Source organism: Osmerus eperlanus, chromosome 23 (genome assembly GCF_963692335.1).
Source record: "Osmerus eperlanus chromosome 23, fOsmEpe2.1, whole genome shotgun sequence".
NCBI lineage: Eukaryota > Metazoa > Chordata > Actinopteri > Osmeriformes > Osmeridae > Osmerus > Osmerus eperlanus.
Window position 1 is genome coordinate 11688546 of NC_085040.1, and position 24785 is coordinate 11713330.

Here is a 24785-nt window from a genome sequence, read left to right on the forward strand (position 1 = left end):
AGGGTTGGGGATAGGATAAGCTGAGGGTTGGGAATTGGGTAAGAACAGAAAGGGTTGGGATTAGGATGAGCTGAGGGTTGGGAGTTGGAACAGATCTAGCAAAGGTCAAGGCCAGTCAGTAGGAAGTGGTTGGGTTTAGGTAGTAGGGGGAAAAAAAAGGGGGTGTAGGATAAGGCCGAGAGCCAAGGGATTAGTGGGAGTGTGCCAGAGACAGTCAGACACAGACGTGGAAAGAAATGGTAGACTAAGAATGCAGGGAGAGGTGTGTGTGTCTGAGATGGCGTGCGTGTGTGTGTGAGATTAGTGTCTGTAGAGGGTAGAGAGGAGTCAGAGATGGAGGAGAAAACATGGGCAAGAACAACATCACATCACAACAATGTAATACTAATTCTGTGGAAAAGGGGAGAGGGTGTTAATACAACAGGCCTTCAGATTAACCCAGCCCAGTGAGAGAAAAGGAGGAAAGAGAGGGGAGAGGGCCAGCACAGGGGAGGTGTAAGGCCTCAGCTTGCTAAGAGGGGTGGAAGAACCTGGGTGCCCGGAGTGAAAACCCAACAGGTACACACAGAGAGCTTCGGGGGAGAGGGGAATCCTACTGGGGGTTTAAAATCCTAGAGGGGGATATGCTAAACTAGTATGTAGGTATGCTGAGAGTCAAGGCAATGCAAGCACGCATAGACTGCGTTCTACAGTGGGTCCTGAATATGTGGGCTGAAAATCAAAACAATGCCAGCACACATAGATACTCCAAGGGGGTTCTTTTTTTAAAAAAAGTATGCTGAGAGTCAAGGCAGTGCAGGCGTAAGCCGACCGTAACTGGATAGGTGACAGGAATCCTAGTCAGCGTGAAGAGGAGCAGAGGAGAGCATGAAGGGGGAGAGGGAGGAGACCAGGCCTGCATCAAGCAGGAGTGGACGAGAGCAATGGGAATGTAGATGAGGGATTCAGGACAGGCCCTAATGGCAACTGAGAGTATGGAGGCAGTAGCCCCATGATGGGAAAGAGGAAGGGGGAGAACATAAGGTCCTGACCTTTAGAGGGACAGGGCATCAGTCATAAGGACCAGATTACAGAGAGGATGAGTGGAATTAGAAGGAAGGTAGAGAAGCATATTCGTTTGCTTGCCCGTAGGGCAAGCAAACGGATGGGAATAAAGAGAACTCTCCAATTAAGCCTAAAACGGATTATGACATTGTAATGCTACCTAGGATCAATAGTGTATTAGACTGGGTAATGGTAAATAGGACGAGGCGAGGGGGGGGGGGGGGGGGGGGGAAATACATTGTCTTGGGGAGGTCAGTGTGGACACAGCAGCCCACCAAAAAAACAATTTTGGTATGCTAGTGCTTTTAATACGCTAGTGATAAATTGATATGTACACCTGTAGTCACGGAGTGTAATTATGGTTATGATTAACGGAAAAACCGTGAATAAGCGTGCAGCAACCCTTTTCAGGTGGCACGGGGGAAAAAAGGAACCGCTTCATATTGGCGGAGGGAGTTTAAAGGCCAATTTGGTCAGCGAAGTCAGGTTAGTGGGAGCGGAGGGGAAATTGAAGAGAAAATGGCGGAGGGAGTTTAAAGGTCCCGCTAGTGAGGCTAAGCTAGCGGGGGCCCGAGGGGAACAGTGATATTAACATGTGAATGGACGGGTAATTAAAGCGACAGGGAGGGGGGACACAAGCAATAAGGGTTAGGGTTAGGGTTAGGGTTAGGGTTAGGGTTGGTTAGGGTTAGGGTTAGGGTTAGGGTTAGGGTTAGGGTTAGGTTTGGGTTAGGGTAGGGTTAAAAAGAAAAACTGGATGGTCTTAAAAAGCGCGGGCCTATCATTTCTGTGTTTAAAAATATATAAAAAAAGAAAGGAAGGAAAACAGAAGTACAAAAAACGTGTTGTGAAATAATGTGTGTGTTTTCTTTTACAGGTGCTGTGTGGTGATGGCTGAGTGGATGGTGCTGAGGATTGGAGGACCAAGGTAGGTGTTGTTGAGTTTGTTCTTAAGTGTGTAGATCTATGTGCCAGTATGTAAGTGTGTGCGTGTGTATGGATACATAGTCCGGTGAGTTTATGTGTGTGTATATTATTTTAAGTAATGTATGCGTAAGAATATGTATGAGTGGGTACATGTATATGTTCCAAAGTGTTGTGAGGTAATGTGTTTGTTCTTTTGCAGGTGCTGTGTGGCGATGGATGAGTGGATGATACTGATCAAGGTAAGTATTGTTGAAGGTGTAGTCTATTTATGAGTGAAGTAGGTCCTGTATGAGATGAAGAGTGTTATGTTTTTTCATTCAGTCCCAGGGGTGTAATTGTATTTAACTGTGTGATCCATTTTCTTTCGGCGTGTTTCCGCTGTCCACTGGACCACCCGGACCCCGACTCCACACCAGATATGATGAGGTGAGTGACGGGGTGCTCCTGGAAGTGTGTGACGAGTGTTGTTTGTAGGTGTGCCCGTGAGATGTTGTACAGATGTTGTTTGAGTCTGGTGTCTATTGAAGAGCCGGTTTCTCCTATATAGTGTTTGTGGCAGAGGGTGCAGGTGATGATGTATACGGCGTTCGAGGTTTGTAAGGTGAGGTTGTCCGGGACCGGAGCTGATGTGTGGCTGTGAGGGTTTGTAATGAATTTTCTGTATTTATAGTGAAGTGTATGAGGTTTGGCTGCTGGAGAGGGCATGGTGCTGAATTTGGTGTGTATGAGTATGTCCTTTAAACTTTTATTTCTTCTGTATGCCGAAATGATCCTGTAGGGTTTTAGTGCGGGGTATGTGCGTTGGGCCGTGGTGAAGTTGTGTTTGAGTGCATGTTGCAGGGGTCGAGTTTTGTGTGAAAATGTGGTGACTAGGGGAATGATTATTAACGGGTCCGTGACGGTGTCTGAGGTGAACGGTGTGCCGGTGTTGGTTGTGGGTGGTGGGGCCAGGGGGGTGAAAACAGAATCCTGAGTATTGTTAAAATCAGGATCGGGAAGGATGGTGGGGTTAAAGGGCGGGTAAACAACCAGTGGGGAATTAGGAAGGGTATTAAAGGTAGGGTGGGGACGGGAAGGCAGGGTGGAATTAAAGGTAGAGTGGGAATGGGAAGGCAGGGTGGGGTTAAAGGGCGGGTTGAAGGGACCTTTAAAGGGAGGGTTGGGTTTGGGCCTAGGGTTAAGGGGAGGGGTGGGGTTACAGGGAGGGTTGGGGTTGGGTATGGGGTCGGAGGGAGGGTTGGGTTTAGGCCTAGGGTTAAAGGGAGGGGTGGGGTTACAAGGAAGGGGATTAAAGATAGGGTGGGAATGGGAAGGCAGGGTGGGGTTAGAGGGCGGGTTGAAGGGACTTTTAAAGGGAGGGTTGGGTTTGGGCCTAGGGTTAAAGGGAGGGGTGGGGTTACAGGGAGGGTTGGGGTTGGGTATGGGGTCGGAGGGACTTTTAAAGGGAGGGTTGGGTTTAGGCCTAGGGTTAAGGGGAGGGGTGTGGTTACAGGGAGGGTTGGGGTTGGGTATGGGGTCTGAGGGGTTGGGGTTAGGATGAGGGACCAGGTTGGGTGTAGCTCTTGGGGCGGGCAGAGAGGGGTTAAAGGGAGGGGTGGGGTTACAGGGAGGGTTGGGGTTGGGCGTGGGGTCCGAGGGGTTGGGGTTAGGGTGAGGGACCAGGTTGGGTGTAGTTATTGGGGCGGGCAGAGTGGGGTTAAAGGGAAGGTTGGGTTGGGGTTTAAGACGGCGGATGGAATTGAAGATGGGGTAGTGACGGGGTGTTGGATGAGGTCCCGCAGCAGGGTCCCGGTTAGGGTTAGGGTTAGGGTTAGGGTTAGGGTTAGGGTTAGGTGTGACATTAATAACGAAGAAACACCCTGTGGGACCCCAACGGGACCACAGTACAGGTGAGACCCCAATTAGGCACGCGCACCTGAAACCCCACTCACTCCGTCCCCCTGAAATGAATGAATGAGCAGGAGTCTGTTTTATAGGCTCCTCCCTTTCCACTGCCAGACCTATTGACCAATAGGAGTAGTATTAGGAACCCTCAGGGAAACAATTGTCCGAAGACTTTACTACTACCTATTGTTACATAGGATATTCTTCTTGGACGTATTGTTCCTGATGATCCTATGTCCATGACTTGTTTTCTTCTTTCCGACCTGACCCTATTGGCAAATAGGAGCCTATCAGTATTAACAACCCCCAGGGATGACATACTGTTGTCCGAAGACATTAACACTACCCATTGCCAAGGTCATCAGAATAAAAAAATCTTGTGTCCAAGTCTTCATCCAACATCTTGTGTCCAAGTCTTCTTCCAATAACCTATGTTCAAGTCTTCATCCAACATCCTGTGTCCAAATCTTCTTCCAATATCCTGTGTCCAAGTCTTCTGTCACTGTCTGGTCTTCTTCTTTCAGACCTAACCTTTTTTGGCAAGTAGGAGCCTATCAGCATTAACATCCCTCAGGGATGACATACTGTTGTCCGAAGACTTTAACACTACCCATTGCTAACACAAGTACAGCTGTCTCAGCGTCTGTCAGTCAAGTAAAAGTGAGAAATAAATCCAAATGTGAATCTAAATTGTGGAAACACATCATCAGTAGTATACCTAGGATCATCGGGCGTTTCGGCCTTCGAAACACTAGACACCCTCCCCATAGGCAGGCCCACCAGGGTTGATCAAATCCCCAGTGTGTGTTTCCAGTCCAATTGGTGAATCAACATATAAATTTGGAAAAATAGTCTGGTCCACAGAAAAACAGTCCATCCTAATGCAGTCTTGAGGAGTAACTGGGGATAATAAAGAAAATACAAGCGGAATACATATACATTTATTAATTAAACAGCCGCCTTGAACCAAAGCGTCTTTACAATAAAAAGTCACTTAACAATAAAACAACATGAATGTCAACAATAATACTTACCAATAAAAATAACATGAATGTCAACAATAATACTTACCAATAAAAAGTCACTTAACAATAAAACAACATGAATGTCAACAATAATACAACATGAATGTCAACAATAATACTTACCTGTGCTGGGAGTAAAAGAGGGTTAGGGTTAGAAGAGAAAGCAAGGAGGGTTAGGTTTAAGACAAGAAAGAGAGAGACCCACCAGGGGCCTAGGGTTGGGGTTAGGATAGGGTGCAGGTGGGGTTAGGGTCGAGAGCAGGAGGGTTGGGTTTAGGTAAGAGAAGGAGAGGGAAATTAGATCAGTGACTCATACAGGGTCGACACCCACAGGGCGAATGACACTGCTGCCCACAGGGCTTGAGTCGAATTCTCCCGTCCAGCCCAAAGGAATCAATTCCAGGGGGTGGAAGGCAGAGACAGAGTAGGAAAAGCAGGGAATAGTGAGGAAGATCTGTTTGACCCGGTCCAGAATGATGTGAAAAAATCCTGTAGAAGACTGGAATGAGGAAATCCTGTTTACTTCAGTCCAGAGTGTTGTGAAAAATCTTGTTCAATCTTGTCCAGAGTGTTGTGAAAAATCCAAAAATAGGAGAGTAAGGCCACAGGCCATCTTACAAAAATTGTAGAGTGAACAAAACCTTGTAAAATATCTTCTTGAGGCAATATAGTAAATAAGAGCGGAAATGGAAAAGGGGGCAATAGGAGCAAGTAGGGCCAAGGCCCCGGCAGAGTTAGGTGTGACATTAATAACGAAGAAACACCCTGTGGGACCCCAACGGGACCACAGTACAGGTGAGACCCCAATTAGGCACGCGCACCTGAAACCCCACTCACTCCGTCCCCCTGAAATGAATGAATGAGCAGGAGTCTGTTTTATAGGCTCCTCCCTTTCCACTGCCAGACCTATTGACCAATAGGAGTAGTATTAGGAACCCTCAGGGAAACAATTGTCCGAAGACTTTACTACTACCTATTGTTACATAGGATATTCTTCTTGGACGTATTGTTCCTGATGATCCTATGTCCATGACTTGTTTTCTTCTTTCCGACCTGACCCTATTGGCAAATAGGAGCCTATCAGTATTAACAACCCCCAGGGATGACATACTGTTGTCCGAAGACATTAACACTACCCATTGCCAAGGTCATCAGAATAAAAAAATCTTGTGTCCAAGTCTTCATCCAACATCTTGTGTCCAAGTCTTCTTCCAATAACCTATGTTCAAGTCTTCATCCAACATCCTGTGTCCAAATCTTCTTCCAATATCCTGTGTCCAAGTCTTCTGTCACTGTCTGGTCTTCTTCTTTCAGACCTAACCTTTTTTGGCAAGTAGGAGCCTATCAGCATTAACATCCCTCAGGGATGACATACTGTTGTCCGAAGACTTTAACACTACCCATTGCTAACACAAGTACAGCTGTCTCAGCGTCTGTCAGTCAAGTAAAAGTGAGAAATAAATCCAAATGTGAATCTAAATTGTGGAAACACATCATCAGTAGTATACCTAGGATCATCGGGCGTTTCGGCCTTCGAAACACTAGACACCCTCCCCATAGGCAGGCCCACCAGGGTTGATCAAATCCCCAGTGTGTGTTTCCAGTCCAATTGGTGAATCAACATATAAATTTGGAAAAATAGTCTGGTCCACAGAAAAACAGTCCATCCTAATGCAGTCTTGAGGAGTAACTGGGGATAATAAAGAAAATACAAGCGGAATACATATACATTTATTAATTAAACAGCCGCCTTGAACCAAAGCGTCTTTACAATAAAAAGTCACTTAACAATAAAACAACATGAATGTCAACAATAATACTTACCAATAAAAATAACATGAATGTCAACAATAATACTTACCAATAAAAAGTCACTTAACAATAAAACAACATGAATGTCAACAATAATACAACATGAATGTCAACAATAATACTTACCTGTGCTGGGAGTAAAAGAGGGTTAGGGTTAGAAGAGAAAGCAAGGAGGGTTAGGTTTAAGACAAGAAAGAGAGAGACCCACCAGGGGCCTAGGGTTGGGGTTAGGATAGGGTGCAGGTGGGGTTAGGGTCGAGAGCAGGAGGGTTGGGTTTAGGTAAGAGAAGGAGAGGGAAATTAGATCAGTGACTCATACAGGGTCGACACCCACAGGGCGAATGACACTGCTGCCCACAGGGCTTGAGTCGAATTCTCCCGTCCAGCCCAAAGGAATCAATTCCAGGGGGTGGAAGGCAGAGACAGAGTAGGAAAAGCAGGGAATAGTGAGGAAGATCTGTTTGACCCGGTCCAGAATGATGTGAAAAAATCCTGTAGAAGACTGGAATGAGGAAATCCTGTTTACTTCAGTCCAGAGTGTTGTGAAAAATCTTGTTCAATCTTGTCCAGAGTGTTGTGAAAAATCCAAAAATAGGAGAGTAAGGCCACAGGCCATCTTACAAAAATTGTAGAGTGAACAAAACCTTGTAAAATATCTTCTTGAGGCAATATAGTAAATAAGAGCGGAAATGGAAAAGGGGGCAATAGGAGCAAGTAGGGCCAAGGCCCCGGCAGAGTTAGGTGTGACATTAATAACGAAGAAACACCCTGTGGGACCCCAACGGGACCACAGTACAGGTGAGACCCCAATTAGGCACGCGCACCTGAAACCCCACTCACTCCGTCCCCCTGAAATGAATGAATGAGCAGGAGTCTGTTTTATAGGCTCCTCCCTTTCCACTGCCAGACCTATTGACCAATAGGAGTAGTATTAGGAACCCTCAGGGAAACAATTGTCCGAAGACTTTACTACTACCTATTGTTACATAGGATATTCTTCTTGGACGTATTGTTCCTGATGATCCTATGTCCATGACTTGTTTTCTTCTTTCCGACCTGACCCTATTGGCAAATAGGAGCCTATCAGTATTAACAACCCCCAGGGATGACATACTGTTGTCCGAAGACATTAACACTACCCATTGCCAAGGTCATCAGAATAAAAAAATCTTGTGTCCAAGTCTTCATCCAACATCTTGTGTCCAAGTCTTCTTCCAATAACCTATGTTCAAGTCTTCATCCAACATCCTGTGTCCAAATCTTCTTCCAATATCCTGTGTCCAAGTCTTCTGTCACTGTCTGGTCTTCTTCTTTCAGACCTAACCTTTTTTGGCAAGTAGGAGCCTATCAGCATTAACATCCCTCAGGGATGACATACTGTTGTCCGAAGACTTTAACACTACCCATTGCTAACACAAGTACAGCTGTCTCAGCGTCTGTCAGTCAAGTAAAAGTGAGAAATAAATCCAAATGTGAATCTAAATTGTGGAAACACATCATCAGTAGTATACCTAGGATCATCGGGCGTTTCGGCCTTCGAAACACTAGACACCCTCCCCATAGGCAGGCCCACCAGGGTTGATCAAATCCCCAGTGTGTGTTTCCAGTCCAATTGGTGAATCAACATATAAATTTGGAAAAATAGTCTGGTCCACAGAAAAACAGTCCATCCTAATGCAGTCTTGAGGAGTAACTGGGGATAATAAAGAAAATACAAGCGGAATACATATACATTTATTAATTAAACAGCCGCCTTGAACCAAAGCGTCTTTACAATAAAAAGTCACTTAACAATAAAACAACATGAATGTCAACAATAATACTTACCAATAAAAATAACATGAATGTCAACAATAATACTTACCAATAAAAAGTCACTTAACAATAAAACAACATGAATGTCAACAATAATACAACATGAATGTCAACAATAATACTTACCTGTGCTGGGAGTAAAAGAGGGTTAGGGTTAGAAGAGAAAGCAAGGAGGGTTAGGTTTAAGACAAGAAAGAGAGAGACCCACCAGGGGCCTAGGGTTGGGGTTAGGATAGGGTGCAGGTGGGGTTAGGGTCGAGAGCAGGAGGGTTGGGTTTAGGTAAGAGAAGGAGAGGGAAATTAGATCAGTGACTCATACAGGGTTAGGGTTAGGGTTAGGGTTAGGGTTAGGGTTAGGTGTGGCAGTAATAACGAGGAAACACCCTGTGGGACCCCAACGGGACCACAGTACAGGTGAGACCCCAATTAGGCACGCGCACCTGAAACCCCACTCACTCCGTCCCCCTGAAATGAATGAATGAGCAGGAGTCTGTTTTATAGGCTCCTCCCTTTCCACTGCCAGACCTATTGACCAATAGGAGTAGCATTAGTAACCCTCAGGGAAACAATTGTCCGAAGACTTTACTACTACCTATTGTTACATAGGATATTCTTCTTGGACGTATTGTTCCTGATGATCCCATGTCCATGACTTGTTTTCTTCTTTCAAACCTGACCCTATTGGCAAATAGGAGCCTATCAGTATTAACAACCCCCAGGGATGACATACTGTTGTCCGAAGACATTAACACTACCCATTGCTAAGGTCATCAGAATAAAAAATATCTTGTGTCCAAGTCTTCATCCAACATCTTGTGTCCAAGTCTTCTTCCAATAACCTGTGTCCAAGTCTTCTTCCAATATCCCGTGTTCAAGTCTTCATCCAACATCCTGTGTCCAAGTCTTCCTCCAAAATCCCGTGTTCAAGTCTTCATCCAACATCCTGTGTCCAAGTCTTCTTCCAATATCCCGTGTTCAAGTCTTCATCCAACATCCTGTGTCCAAGTCTTCTTCCAATATCCTGTGTTCAAGTCTTCATCCAACTTCATGTGTCCAAGTCTTCCTCCAAAAGGGTTAGGGTTAGGGTTAGGGTTAGGGTTAGGTTTGGGTTAGGGTAGGGTTAAAAGAAAAACTGGACGGTCTTAAGGAGCACGGGCCTATCATTCCTGTGTTATAAAAAATAAAAAAAATATAAAAAATAAGAATTGTATATACCAAAAGAAAGGAAGGAAAGCAGAAATACAAAAACAAGTGTTGTGAAATAATGTGCGTGTTTTCTTTTACAGGTGCTGTGTGGTGGTGACTGAGTAGATTGTGCTGAGGACGGAGGACCAAGGTAGGTGTTGTTGAATTTGTTCTTTAGTGTGTAGATCTATGTGCCAGTATGTAAGTGTGTGCGTGTGTATGGATACATAGCCAGGTAAGTTATGTGTGTGTGTATTATACTGTTTTAGGTGGTGTATGTATGAGTGTGTACATGTATATGTTCCAAAGTGTTGTGTTAGGGTTAGGGTTAGGGTTTAGGGTTAGGGTTTAGGGTTAGGGTTAGGGTTAGGGTTAGGGTTAGGGTTTAGGGTTAGGGTTAGGGTTAGGGTTAGGGTTAGGTGTGACATTAATAACGAAGAAACACCCTGTGGGACCCCAACGGGACCACAGTACAGGTGAGACCCCAATTAGGCACGCGCACCTGAAACCCCACTCACTCCGTCCCCCTGAAATGAATGAATGAGCAGGAGTCTGTTTTATAGGCTCCTCCCTTTCCACTGCCAGACCTATTGACCAATAGGAGTAGTATTAGGAACCCTCAGGGAAACAATTGTCCGAAGACTTTACTACTACCTATTGTTACATAGGATATTCTTCTTGGACGTATTGTTCCTGATGATCCTATGTCCATGACTTGTTTTCTTCTTTCCAACCTGACCCTATTGGCAAATAGGAGCCTATCAGTATTAACAACCCCCAGGGATGACATACTGTTGTCCGAAGACATTAACACTACCCATTGCCAAGGTCATCAGAATAAAAAAATCTTGTGTCCAAGTCTTCATCCAACATCTTGTGTCCAAGTCTTCTTCCAATAACCTATGTTCAAGTCTTCATCCAACATCCTGTGTCCAAATCTTCTTCCAATATCCTGTGTCCAAGTCTTCTGTCACTGTCTGGTCTTCTTCTTTCAGACCTAACCTTTTTTGGCAAGTAGGAGCCTATCAGCATTAACATCCCTCAGGGATGACATACTGTTGTCCGAAGACTTTAACACTACCCATTGCTAACACAAGTACAGCTGTCTCAGCGTCTGTCAGTCAAGTAAAAGTGAGAAATAAATCCAAATGTGAATCTAAATTGTGGAAACACATCATCAGTAGTATACCTAGGATCATCGGGCGTTTCGGCCTTCGAAACACTAGACACCCTCCCCATAGGCAGGCCCACCAGGGTTGATCAAATCCCCAGTGTGTTTCCAGTCCAATTGGTGAATCAACATATAAATTTGGAAAAATAGTCTGGTCCACAGAAAAACAGTCCATCCTAATGCAGTCTTGAGGTGTAACTGGGGATAATAAAGAAAATACAAGCGGAATACATATACATTTATTAATTAAACAGCCGCCTTGAACCAAAGCGTCTTTACAATAAAAAGTCACTTCACAATAAAACAACATAAATGTCAACAATAATACTTACCAATAAAAAGTCACTTCACAATAAAACAACATGAATGTCAACAATAATACAACATGAATGTCAACAACAATACTTACCTGCGCTGGGAGTAAAAGAGGGTTAGGGTTAGAAGAGAAAGCAAGGAGGGTTAGGTTTAAGACAAGAAAGAGAGAGACACCCACCAGGGGCCTAGGGTTGGGGTTAGGATAGGGTGCAGGTGGGGTTAGGGTCGAGAGCAGGAGGGTTGGGTTTAGGTAAGAGAAGGAGAGGGAAATTAAATCAGTGACTCATACAGGGTCGACACCCACAGGGCGAATGACACTGCTGCCCACAGGGCTCGAGTCGAATTCTCCCGCCCAGCCCAAAGGAATCAATCCCAGGGGGTGGAAGGCAGAGACAGAGTAGGAAAAGCAGGGAATAGTGAGGAAGATCTGTTTGACCCGGTCCAGAATGATGTGAAAAAATCCTGTAGAAGACTGGAATGAGGAAATCCTGTTTACTTCAGTCCAGAGTGTTGTGAAAAATCTTGTTCAATCTTGTCCAGAGTCTTGTGAAAAATCCCAAAATAGGAGAGTAAGGCCACAGGCCATCTTACAAAAATTGTAGAGTGAACCAAACCTTGTAAAATATCTTCTTGAGGCAATATAGTAAATAAGAGCGGAAATGGAAAGGGGGCAATAGGAGCAAGTAGGGCCAAGGCCCCGGCAGAGTTAGGTGTGGCAGTAATAACGAGGAAACACCCTGTGGGACCCCAACGGGACCACAGTACAGGTGAGACCCCAATTAGGCACGCGCACCTGAAACCCCACTCACTCCGTCCCCCTGAAATGAATGAATGAGCAGGAGTCTGTTTTATAGGCTCCTCCCTTTCCACTGCCAGACCTATTGACCAATAGGAGTAGCATTAGTAACCCTCAGGGAAACAATTGTCCGAAGACTTTACTACTACCTATTGTTACATAGGATATTCTTCTTGGACGTATTGTTCCTGATGATCCCATGTCCATGACTTGTTTTCTTCTTTCAAACCTGACCCTATTGGCAAATAGGAGCCTATCAGTATTAACAACCCCCAGGGATGACATACTGTTGTCCGAAGACATTAACACTACCCATTGCTAAGGTCATCAGAATAAAAAATATCTTGTGTCCAAGTCTTCATCCAACATCTTGTGTCCAAGTCTTCTTCCAATAACCTGTGTCCAAGTCTTCTTCCAATATCCCGTGTTCAAGTCTTCATCCAACATCCTGTGTCCAAGTCTTCCTCCAAAATCCCGTGTTCAAGTCTTCATCCAACATCCTGTGTCCAAGTCTTCTTCCAATATCCCGTGTTCAAGTCTTCATCCAACATCCTGTGTCCAAGTCTTCTTCCAATATCCTGTGTCCAAGTCTTCATCCAACATCTTGTGTCCAAGTCTTCTTCCAATAACCTGTGTCCAAGTCTTCTTCCAATATCCCGTGTTCAAGTCTTCATCCAACATCCTGTGTCCAAGTCTTCCTCCAAAATCCCGTGTTCAAGTCTTCATCCAACATCCTGTGTCCAAGTCTTCTTCCAATATCCCGTGTTCAAGTCTTCATCCAACATCCTGTGTCCAAGTCTTCTTCCAATATCCTGTGTTCAAGTCTTCATCCAACATCATGTGTCCAAGTCTTCCTCCAAAAGGGTTAGGGTTAGGGTTAGGGTTAGGGTTAGGTTTGGGTTAGGGTAGGGTTAAAAGAAAAACTGGACGGTCTTAAGGAGCACGGGCCTATCATTCCTGTGTTATAAAAAATAAAAAAAATATAAAAAATAAGAATTGTATATACCAAAAGAAAGGAAGGAAAGCAGAAATACAAAAACAAGTGTTGTGAAATAATGTGCGTGTTTTCTTTTACAGGTGCTGTGTGGTGGTGACTGAGTAGATTGTGCTGAGGACGGAGGACCAAGGTAGGTGTTGTTGAATTTGTTCTTTAGTGTGTAGATCTATGTGCCAGTATGTAAGTGTGTGCGTGTGTATGGATACATAGCCAGGTAAGTTATGTGTGTGTGTATTATACTGTTTTAGGTGGTGTATGTATGAGTGTGTACATGTATATGTTCCAAAGTGTTGTGTTAGGGTTAGGGTTAGGGTTTAGGGTTAGGGTTTAGGGTTAGGGTTAGGGTTAGGGTTAGGGTTAGGGTTAGGGTTTAGGGTTAGGGTTAGGGTTAGGGTTAGGGTTAGGTGTGACATTAATAACGAAGAAACACCCTGTGGGACCCCAACGGGACCACAGTACAGGTGAGACCCCAATTAGGCACGCGCACCTGAAACCCCACTCACTCCGTCCCCCTGAAATGAATGAATGAGCAGGAGTCTGTTTTATAGGCTCCTCCCTTTCCACTGCCAGACCTATTGACCAATAGGAGTAGTATTAGGAACCCTCAGGGAAACAATTGTCCGAAGACTTTACTACTACCTATTGTTACATAGGATATTCTTCTTGGACGTATTGTTCCTGATGATCCTATGTCCATGACTTGTTTTCTTCTTTCCAACCTGACCCTATTGGCAAATAGGAGCCTATCAGTATTAACAACCCCCAGGGATGACATACTGTTGTCCGAAGACATTAACACTACCCATTGCCAAGGTCATCAGAATAAAAAAATCTTGTGTCCAAGTCTTCATCCAACATCTTGTGTCCAAGTCTTCTTCCAATAACCTATGTTCAAGTCTTCATCCAACATCCTGTGTCCAAATCTTCTTCCAATATCCTGTGTCCAAGTCTTCTGTCACTGTCTGGTCTTCTTCTTTCAGACCTAACCTTTTTTGGCAAGTAGGAGCCTATCAGCATTAACATCCCTCAGGGATGACATACTGTTGTCCGAAGACTTTAACACTACCCATTGCTAACACAAGTACAGCTGTCTCAGCGTCTGTCAGTCAAGTAAAAGTGAGAAATAAATCCAAATGTGAATCTAAATTGTGGAAACACATCATCAGTAGTATACCTAGGATCATCGGGCGTTTCGGCCTTCGAAACACTAGACACCCTCCCCATAGGCAGGCCCACCAGGGTTGATCAAATCCCCAGTGTGTTTCCAGTCCAATTGGTGAATCAACATATAAATTTGGAAAAATAGTCTGGTCCACAGAAAAACAGTCCATCCTAATGCAGTCTTGAGGTGTAACTGGGGATAATAAAGAAAATACAAGCGGAATACATATACATTTATTAATTAAACAGCCGCCTTGAACCAAAGCGTCTTTACAATAAAAAGTCACTTCACAATAAAACAACATAAATGTCAACAATAATACTTACCAATAAAAAGTCACTTCACAATAAAACAACATGAATGTCAACAATAATACAACATGAATGTCAACAACAATACTTACCTGCGCTGGGAGTAAAAGAGGGTTAGGGTTAGAAGAGAAAGCAAGGAGGGTTAGGTTTAAGACAAGAAAGAGAGAGACACCCACCAGGGGCCTAGGGTTGGGGTTAGGATAGGGTGCAGGTGGGGTTAGGGTCGAGAGCAGGAGGGTTGGGTTTAGGTAAGAGAAGGAGAGGGAAATTAAATCAGTGACTCATACAGGGTCGACACCCACAGGGCGAATGACACTGCTGCCCACAGGGCTCGAGTCGAATTCTCCCGCCCAGCCCAAAGGAATCAATCCCAGGGGGTGGAAGGCAGAGACAGAGTAGGAAAAGCAGGGAATAGTGAGGAAGATCTGTTTGACCCGGTCCAGAATGATGTGAAAAAATCCTGTAGAAGACTGGAATGAGGAAATCCTGTTTACTTCAGTCCAGAGTGTTGTGAAAAATCTTGTTCAATCTTGTCCAGAGTCTTGTGAAAAATCCCAAAATAGGAGAGTAAGGCCACAGGCCATCTTACAAAAATTGTAGAGTGAACCAAACCTTGTAAAATATCTTCTTGAGGCAATATAGTAAATAAGAGCGGAAATGGAAAGGGGGCAATAGGAGCAAGTAGGGCCAAGGCCCCGGCAGAGTTAGGTGTGGCAGTAATAACGAGGAAACACCCTGTGGGACCCCAACGGGACCACAGTACAGGTGAGACCCCAATTAGGCACGCGCACCTGAAACCCCACTCACTCCGTCCCCCTGAAATGAATGAATGAGCAGGAGTCTGTTTTATAGGCTCCTCCCTTTCCACTGCCAGACCTATTGACCAATAGGAGTAGCATTAGTAACCCTCAGGGAAACAATTGTCCGAAGACTTTACTACTACCTATTGTTACATAGGATATTCTTCTTGGACGTATTGTTCCTGATGATCCCATGTCCATGACTTGTTTTCTTCTTTCAAACCTGACCCTATTGGCAAATAGGAGCCTATCAGTATTAACAACCCCCAGGGATGACATACTGTTGTCCGAAGACATTAACACTACCCATTGCTAAGGTCATCAGAATAAAAAATATCTTGTGTCCAAGTCTTCATCCAACATCTTGTGTCCAAGTCTTCTTCCAATAACCTGTGTCCAAGTCTTCTTCCAATATCCCGTGTTCAAGTCTTCATCCAACATCCTGTGTCCAAGTCTTCCTCCAAAATCCCGTGTTCAAGTCTTCATCCAACATCCTGTGTCCAAGTCTTCTTCCAATATCCCGTGTTCAAGTCTTCATCCAACATCCTGTGTCCAAGTCTTCTTCCAATATCCTGTGTTCAAGTCTTCATCCAACATCATGTGTCCAAGTCTTCCTCCAAAAGGGTTAGGGTTAGGGTTAGGGTTAGGTTTGGGTTAGGGTAGGGTTAAAAGAAAAACTGGACGGTCTTAAGGAGCACGGGCCTATCATTCCTGTGTTATAAAAAATAAAAAAAATATAAAAAATAAGAATTGTATATACCAAAAGAAAGGAAGGAAAGCAGAAATACAAAAACAAGTGTTGTGAAATAATGTGCGTGTTTTCTTTTACAGGTGCTGTGTGGTGGTGACTGAGTAGATTGTGCTGAGGACGGAGGACCAAGGTAGGTGTTGTTGAATTTGTTCTTTAGTGTGTAGATCTATGTGCCAGTATGTAAGTGTGTGCGTGTGTATGGATACATAGCCAGGTAAGTTATGTGTGTGTGTATTATACTGTTTTAGGTGGTGTATGTATGAGTGTGTACATGTATATGTTCCAAAGTGTTGTGTTAGGGTTAGGGTTAGGGTTTAGGGTTAGGGTTTAGGGTTAGGGTTAGGGTTAGGGTTAGGGTTTAGGGTTAGGGTTAGGGTTAGGGTTAGGGTTAGGTGTGACATTAATAACGAAGAAACACCCTGTGGGACCCCAACGGGACCACAGTACAGGTGAGACCCCAATTAGGCACGCGCACCTGAAACCCCACTCACTCCGTCCCCCTGAAATGAATGAATGAGCAGGAGTCTGTTTTATAGGCTCCTCCCTTTCCACTGCCAGACCTATTGACCAATAGGAGTAGTATTAGGAACCCTCAGGGAAACAATTGTCCGAAGACTTTACTACTACCTATTGTTACATAGGATATTCTTCTTGGACGTATTGTTCCTGATGATCCTATGTCCATGACTTGTTTTCTTCTTTCCAACCTGACCCTATTGGCAAATAGGAGCCTATCAGTATTAACAACCCCCAGGGATGACATACTGTTGTCCGAAGACATTAACACTACCCATTGCCAAGGTCATCAGAATAAAAAAATCTTGTGTCCAAGTCTTCATCCAACATCTTGTGTCCAAGTCTTCTTCCAATAACCTATGTTCAAGTCTTCATCCAACATCCTGTGTCCAAATCTTCTTCCAATATCCTGTGTCCAAGTCTTCTGTCACTGTCTGGTCTTCTTCTTTCAGACCTAACCTTTTTTGGCAAGTAGGAGCCTATCAGCATTAACATCCCTCAGGGATGACATACTGTTGTCCGAAGACTTTAACACTACCCATTGCTAACACAAGTACAGCTGTCTCAGCGTCTGTCAGTCAAGTAAAAGTGAGAAATAAATCCAAATGTGAATCTAAATTGTGGAAACACATCATCAGTAGTATACCTAGGATCATCGGGCGTTTCGGCCTTCGAAACACTAGACACCCTCCCCATAGGCAGGCCCACCAGGGTTGATCAAATCCCCAGTGTGTTTCCAGTCCAATTGGTGAATCAACATATAAATTTGGAAAAATAGTCTGGTCCACAGAAAAACAGTCCATCCTAATGCAGTCTTGAGGTGTAACTGGGGATAATAAAGAAAATACAAGCGGAATACATATACATTTATTAATTAAACAGCCGCCTTGAACCAAAGCGTCTTTACAATAAAAAGTCACTTCACAATAAAACAACATAAATGTCAACAATAATACTTACCAATAAAAAGTCACTTCACAATAAAACAACATGAATGTCAACAATAATACAACATGAATGTCAACAACAATACTTACCTGCGCTGGGAGTAAAAGAGGGTTAGGGTTAGAAGAGAAAGCAAGGAGGGTTAGGTTTAAGACAAGAAAGAGAGAGACACCCACCAGGGGCCTAGGGTTGGGGTTAGGATAGGGTGCAGGTGGGGTTAGGGTCGAGAGCAGGAGGGTTGGGTTTAGGTAAGAGAAGGAGAGGGAAATTAAATCAGTGACTCATACAGGGTCGACACCCACAGGGCGAATGACACTGCTGCCCACAGGGCTCGAGTCGAATTCTCCCGCCCAGCCCAAAGGAATCAATCCCAGGGGGTGGAAGGCAGAGACAGAGTAGGAAAAGCAGGGAATAGTGAGGAAGATCTGTTTGACCCGGTCCAGAATGATGTGAAAAAATCCTGTAGAAGACTGGAATGAGGAAATCCTGTTTACTTCAGTCCAGAGTGTTGTGAAAAATCTTGTTCAATCTTGTCCAGAGTCTTGTGAAAAATCCCAAAATAGGAGAGTAAGGCCACAGGCCATCTTACAAAAATTGTAGAGTGAACCAAACCTTGTAAAATATCTTCTTGAGGCAATATAGTAAATAAGAGCGGAAATGGAAAGGGGGCAATAGGAGCAAGTAGGGCCAAGGCCCCGGCAGAGTTAGGTGTGGCAGTAATAACGAGGAAACACCCTGTGGGACCCCAACGGGACCACAGTACAGGTGAGACCCCAATTAGGCACGCGCACCTGAAACCCCACTCACTCCGTCCCCCTGAAATGAATGAATGAGCAGGAGTCTGTTTTATAGGCTCCTCCCTTTCCACTGCCAGACCTATTGACCAATAGGAGTAGCATTAGTAACCCTCAGGGAAACAATTGTCCGAAGACTTTACTACTACCTATTGTTACATAGGATATTCTTCTTGGACGTATTGTTCCTGATGATCCCATGTCCATGACTTGTTTTCTTCTTTCAAACCTGACCCTATTGGCAAATAGGAGCCTATCAGTATTAACAACCCCCAGGGATGACATACTGTTGTCCGAAGACATTAACACTACCCATTGCTAAGGTCATCAGAATAAAAAATATCTTGTGTCCAAGTCTTCATCCAACATCTTGTGTCCAAGTCTTCTTCCAATAACCTGTGTCCAAGTCTTCTTCCAATATCCCGTGTTCAAGTCTTCATCCAACATCCTGTGTCCAAGTCTTCCTCCAAAATCCCGTGTTCAAGTCTTCATCCAACATCCTGTGTCCAAGTCTTCTTCCAATATCCCGTGTTCAAGTCTTCATCCAACATCCTGTGTCCAAGTCTTCTTCCAATATCCTGTGTTCAAGTCTTCATCCAACATCATGTGTCCAAGTCTTCCTCCAAAAGGGTTAGGGTTAGGGTTAGGGTTAGGTTTGGGTTAGGGTAGGGTTAAAAGAAAAACTGGACGGTCTTAAGGAGCACGGGCCTATCATTCCTGTGTTATAAAAAATAAAAAAAATATAAAAAATAAGAATTGTATATACCAAAAGAAAGGAAGGAAAGCAGAAATACAAAAACAAGTGTTGTGAAATAATGTGCGTGTTTTCTTTTACAGGTGCTGTGTGGTGGTGACTGAGTAGATTGTGCTGAGGACGGAGGACCAAGGTAGGTGTTGTTGAATTTGTTCTTTAGTGTGTAGATCTATGTGCCAGTATGTAAGTGTGTGCGTGTGTATGGATACATAGCCAGGTAAGTTATGTGTGTGTGTATTATACTGTTTTAGGTGGTGTATGTATGAGTGTGTACATGTATATGTTCCAAAGTGTTGTGTTAGGGTTAGGGTTAGGGTTTAGGGTTAGGGTTTAGGGTTAGGGTTAGGGTTAGGGTTAGGGTTAGGGTTTAGGGTTAGGGTTAGGGTTAGGGTTAGGGTTAGGGTTAGGTGTGACATTAATAACGAAGAAACACCCTGTGGGACCCCAACGGGACCACAGTACAGGTGAGACCCCAATTAGGCACGCGCACCTGAAACCCCACTCACTCCGTCCCCCTGAAATGAATGAATGAGCAGGAGTCTGTTTTATAGGCTCCTCCCTTTCCACTGCCAGACCTATTGACCAATAGGAGTAGTATTAGGAACCCTCAGGGAAACAATTGTCCGAAGACTTTACTACTACCTATTGTTACATAGGATATTCTTCTTGGACGTATTGTTCCTGATGATCCTATGTCCATGACTTGTTTTCTTCTTTCCAACCTGACCCTATTGGCAAATAGGAGCCTATCAGTATTAACAACCCCCAGGGATGACATACTGTTGTCCGAAGACATTAACACTACCCATTGCCAAGGTCATCAGAATAAAAAAATCTTGTGTCCAAGTCTTCATCCAACATCTTGTGTCCAAGTCTTCTTCCAATAACCTATGTTCAAGTCTTCATCCAACATCCTGTGTCCAAATCTTCTTCCAATATCCTGTGTCCAAGTCTTCTGTCACTGTCTGGTCTTCTTCTTTCAGACCTAACCTTTTTTGGCAAGTAGGAGCCTATCAGCATTAACATCCCTCAGGGATGACATACTGTTGTCCGAAGACTTTAACACTACCCATTGCTAACACAAGTACAGCTGTCTCAGCGTCTGTCAGTCAAGTAAAAGTGAGAAATAAATCCAAATGTGAATCTAAATTGTGGAAACACATCATCAGTAGTATACCTAGGATCATCGGGCGTTTCGGCCTTCGAAACACTAGACACCCTCCCCATAGGCAGGCCCACCAGGGTTGATCAAATCCCCAGTGTGTTTCCAGTCCAATTGGTGAATCAACATATAAATTTGGAAAAATAGTCTGGTCCACAGAAAAACAGTCCATCCTAATGCAGTCTTGAGGTGTAACTGGGGATAATAAAGAAAATACAAGCGGAATACATATACATTTATTAATTAAACAGCCGCCTTGAACCAAAGCGTCTTTACAATAAAAAGTCACTTCACAATAAAACAACATAAATGTCAACAATAATACTTACCAATAAAAAGTCACTTCACAATAAAACAACATGAATGTCAACAATAATACAACATGAATGTCAACAACAATACTTACCTGCGCTGGGAGTAAAAGAGGGTTAGGGTTAGAAGAGAAAGCAAGGAGGGTTAGGTTTAAGACAAGAAAGAGAGAGACACCCACCAGGGGCCTAGGGTTGGGGTTAGGATAGGGTGCAGGTGGGGTTAGGGTCGAGAGCAGGAGGGTTGGGTTTAGGTAAGAGAAGGAGAGGGAAATTAAATCAGTGACTCATACAGGGTCGACACCCACAGGGCGAATGACACTGCTGCCCACAGGGCTCGAGTCGAATTCTCCCGCCCAGCCCAAAGGAATCAATCCCAGGGGGTGGAAGGCAGAGACAGAGTAGGAAAAGCAGGGAATAGTGAGGAAGATCTGTTTGACCCGGTCCAGAATGATGTGAAAAAATCCTGTAGAAGACTGGAATGAGGAAATCCTGTTTACTTCAGTCCAGAGTGTTGTGAAAAATCTTGTTCAATCTTGTCCAGAGTCTTGTGAAAAATCCCAAAATAGGAGAGTAAGGCCACAGGCCATCTTACAAAAATTGTAGAGTGAACCAAACCTTGTAAAATATCTTCTTGAGGCAATATAGTAAATAAGAGCGGAAATGGAAAGGGGGCAATAGGAGCAAGTAGGGCCAAGGCCCCGGCAGAGTTAGGTGTGGCAGTAATAACGAGGAAACACCCTGTGGGACCCCAACGGGACCACAGTACAGGTGAGACCCCAATTAGGCACGCGCACCTGAAACCCCACTCACTCCGTCCCCCTGAAATGAATGAATGAGCAGGAGTCTGTTTTATAGGCTCCTCCCTTTCCACTGCCAGACCTATTGACCAATAGGAGTAGCATTAGTAACCCTCAGGGAAACAATTGTCCGAAGACTTTACTACTACCTATTGTTACATAGGATATTCTTCTTGGACGTATTGTTCCTGATGATCCCATGTCCATGACTTGTTTTCTTCTTTCAAACCTGACCCTATTGGCAAATAGGAGCCTATCAGTATTAACAACCCCCAGGGATGACATACTGTTGTCCGAAGACATTAACACTACCCATTGCTAAGGTCATCAGAATAAAAAATATCTTGTGTCCAAGTCTTCATCCAACATCTTGTGTCCAAGTCTTCTTCCAATAACCTGTGTCCAAGTCTTCTTCCAATATCCCGTGTTCAAGTCTTCATCCAACATCCTGTGTCCAAGTCTTCCTCCAAAATCCCGTGTTCAAGTCTTCATCCAACATCCTGTGTCCAAGTCTTCTTCCAATATCCCGTGTTCAAGTCTTCATCCAACATCCTGTGTCCAAGTCTTCTTCCAATATCCTGTGTTCAAGTCTTCATCCAACATCATGTGTCCAAGTCTTCCTCCAAAAGGGTTAGGGTTAGGGTTAGGGTTAGGGTTAGGGTTAGGTTTGGGTTAGGGTAGGGTTAAAAGAAAAACTGGACGGTCTTAAGGAGCACGGGCCTATCATTCCTGTGTTATAAAAAATAAAAAAAATATAAAAAATAAGAATTGTATATACCAAAAGAAAGGAAGGAAAGCAGAAATACAAAAACAAGTGTTGTGAAATAATGTGCGTGTTTTCTTTTACAGGTGCTGTGTGGTGGTGACTGAGTAGATTGTGCTGAGGACGGAGGACCAAGGTAGGTGTTGTTGAATTTGTTCTTTAGTGTGTAGATCTATGTGCCAGTATGTAAGTGTGTGCGTGTGTATGGATACATAGCCAGGTAAGTTATGTGTGTGTGTATTATACTGTTTTAGGTGGTGTATGTATGAGTGTGTACATGTATATGTTCCAAAGTGTTGTGTTAGGGTTAGGGTTAGGGTTTAGGGTTAGGGTTTAGGGTTAGGGTTAGGGTTAGGGTTTAGGGTTAGGGTTAGGGTTAGGGTTAGGGTTAGGGTTAGGGTTAGGTGTGACATTAATAACGAAGAAACACCCTGTGGGACCCCAACGGGACCACAGTACAGGTGAGACCCCAATTAGGCACGCGCACCTGAAACCCCACTCACTCCGTCCCCCTGAAATGAATGAATGAGCAGGAGTCTGTTTTATAGGCTCCTCCCTTTCCACTGCCAGACCTATTGACCAATAGGAGTAGTATTAGGAACCCTCAGGGAAACAATTGTCCGAAGACTTTACTACTACCTATTGTTACATAGGATATTCTTCTTGGACGTATTGTTCCTGATGATCCTATGTCCATGACTTGTTTTCTTCTTTCCAACCTGACCCTATTGGCAAATAGGAGCCTATCAGTATTAACAACCCCCAGGGATGACATACTGTTGTCCGAAGACATTAACACTACCCATTGCCAAGGTCATCAGAATAAAAAAATCTTGTGTCCAAGTCTTCATCCAACATCTTGTGTCCAAGTCTTCTTCCAATAACCTATGTTCAAGTCTTCATCCAACATCCTGTGTCCAAATCTTCTTCCAATATCCTGTGTCCAAGTCTTCTGTCACTGTCTGGTCTTCTTCTTTCAGACCTAACCTTTTTTGGCAAGTAGGAGCCTATCAGCATTAACATCCCTCAGGGATGACATACTGTTGTCCGAAGACTTTAACACTACCCATTGCTAACACAAGTACAGCTGTCTCAGCGTCTGTCAGTCAAGTAAAAGTGAGAAATAAATCCAAATGTGAATCTAAATTGTGGAAACACATCATCAGTAGTATACCTAGGATCATCGGGCGTTTCGGCCTTCGAAACACTAGACACCCTCCCCATAGGCAGGCCCACCAGGGTTGATCAAATCCCCAGTGTGTTTCCAGTCCAATTGGTGAATCAACATATAAATTTGGAAAAATAGTCTGGTCCACAGAAAAACAGTCCATCCTAATGCAGTCTTGAGGTGTAACTGGGGATAATAAAGAAAATACAAGCGGAATACATATACATTTATTAATTAAACAGCCGCCTTGAACCAAAGCGTCTTTACAATAAAAAGTCACTTCACAATAAAACAACATAAATGTCAACAATAATACTTACCAATAAAAAGTCACTTCACAATAAAACAACATGAATGTCAACAATAATACAACATGAATGTCAACAACAATACTTACCTGCGCTGGGAGTAAAAGAGGGTTAGGGTTAGAAGAGAAAGCAAGGAGGGTTAGGTTTAAGACAAGAAAGAGAGAGACACCCACCAGGGGCCTAGGGTTGGGGTTAGGATAGGGTGCAGGTGGGGTTAGGGTCGAGAGCAGGAGGGTTGGGTTTAGGTAAGAGAAGGAGAGGGAAATTAAATCAGTGACTCATACAGGGTCGACACCCACAGGGCGAATGACACTGCTGCCCACAGGGCTCGAGTCGAATTCTCCCGCCCAGCCCAAAGGAATCAATCCCAGGGGGTGGAAGGCAGAGACAGAGTAGGAAAAGCAGGGAATAGTGAGGAAGATCTGTTTGACCCGGTCCAGAATGATGTGAAAAAATCCTGTAGAAGACTGGAATGAGGAAATCCTGTTTACTTCAGTCCAGAGTGTTGTGAAAAATCTTGTTCAATCTTGTCCAGAGTCTTGTGAAAAATCCCAAAATAGGAGAGTAAGGCCACAGGCCATCTTACAAAAATTGTAGAGTGAACCAAACCTTGTAAAATATCTTCTTGAGGCAATATAGTAAATAAGAGCGGAAATGGAAAGGGGGCAATAGGAGCAAGTAGGGCCAAGGCCCCGGCAGAGTTAGGTGTGGCAGTAATAACGAGGAAACACCCTGTGGGACCCCAACGGGACCACAGTACAGGTGAGACCCCAATTAGGCACGCGCACCTGAAACCCCACTCACTCCGTCCCCCTGAAATGAATGAATGAGCAGGAGTCTGTTTTATAGGCTCCTCCCTTTCCACTGCCAGACCTATTGACCAATAGGAGTAGCATTAGTAACCCTCAGGGAAACAATTGTCCGAAGACTTTACTACTACCTATTGTTACATAGGATATTCTTCTTGGACGTATTGTTCCTGATGATCCCATGTCCATGACTTGTTTTCTTCTTTCAAACCTGACCCTATTGGCAAATAGGAGCCTATCAGTATTAACAACCCCCAGGGATGACATACTGTTGTCCGAAGACATTAACACTACCCATTGCTAAGGTCATCAGAATAAAAAATATCTTGTGTCCAAGTCTTCATCCAACATCTTGTGTCCAAGTCTTCTTCCAATAACCTGTGTCCAAGTCTTCTTCCAATATCCCGTGTTCAAGTCTTCATCCAACATCCTGTGTCCAAGTCTTCCTCCAAAATCCCGTGTT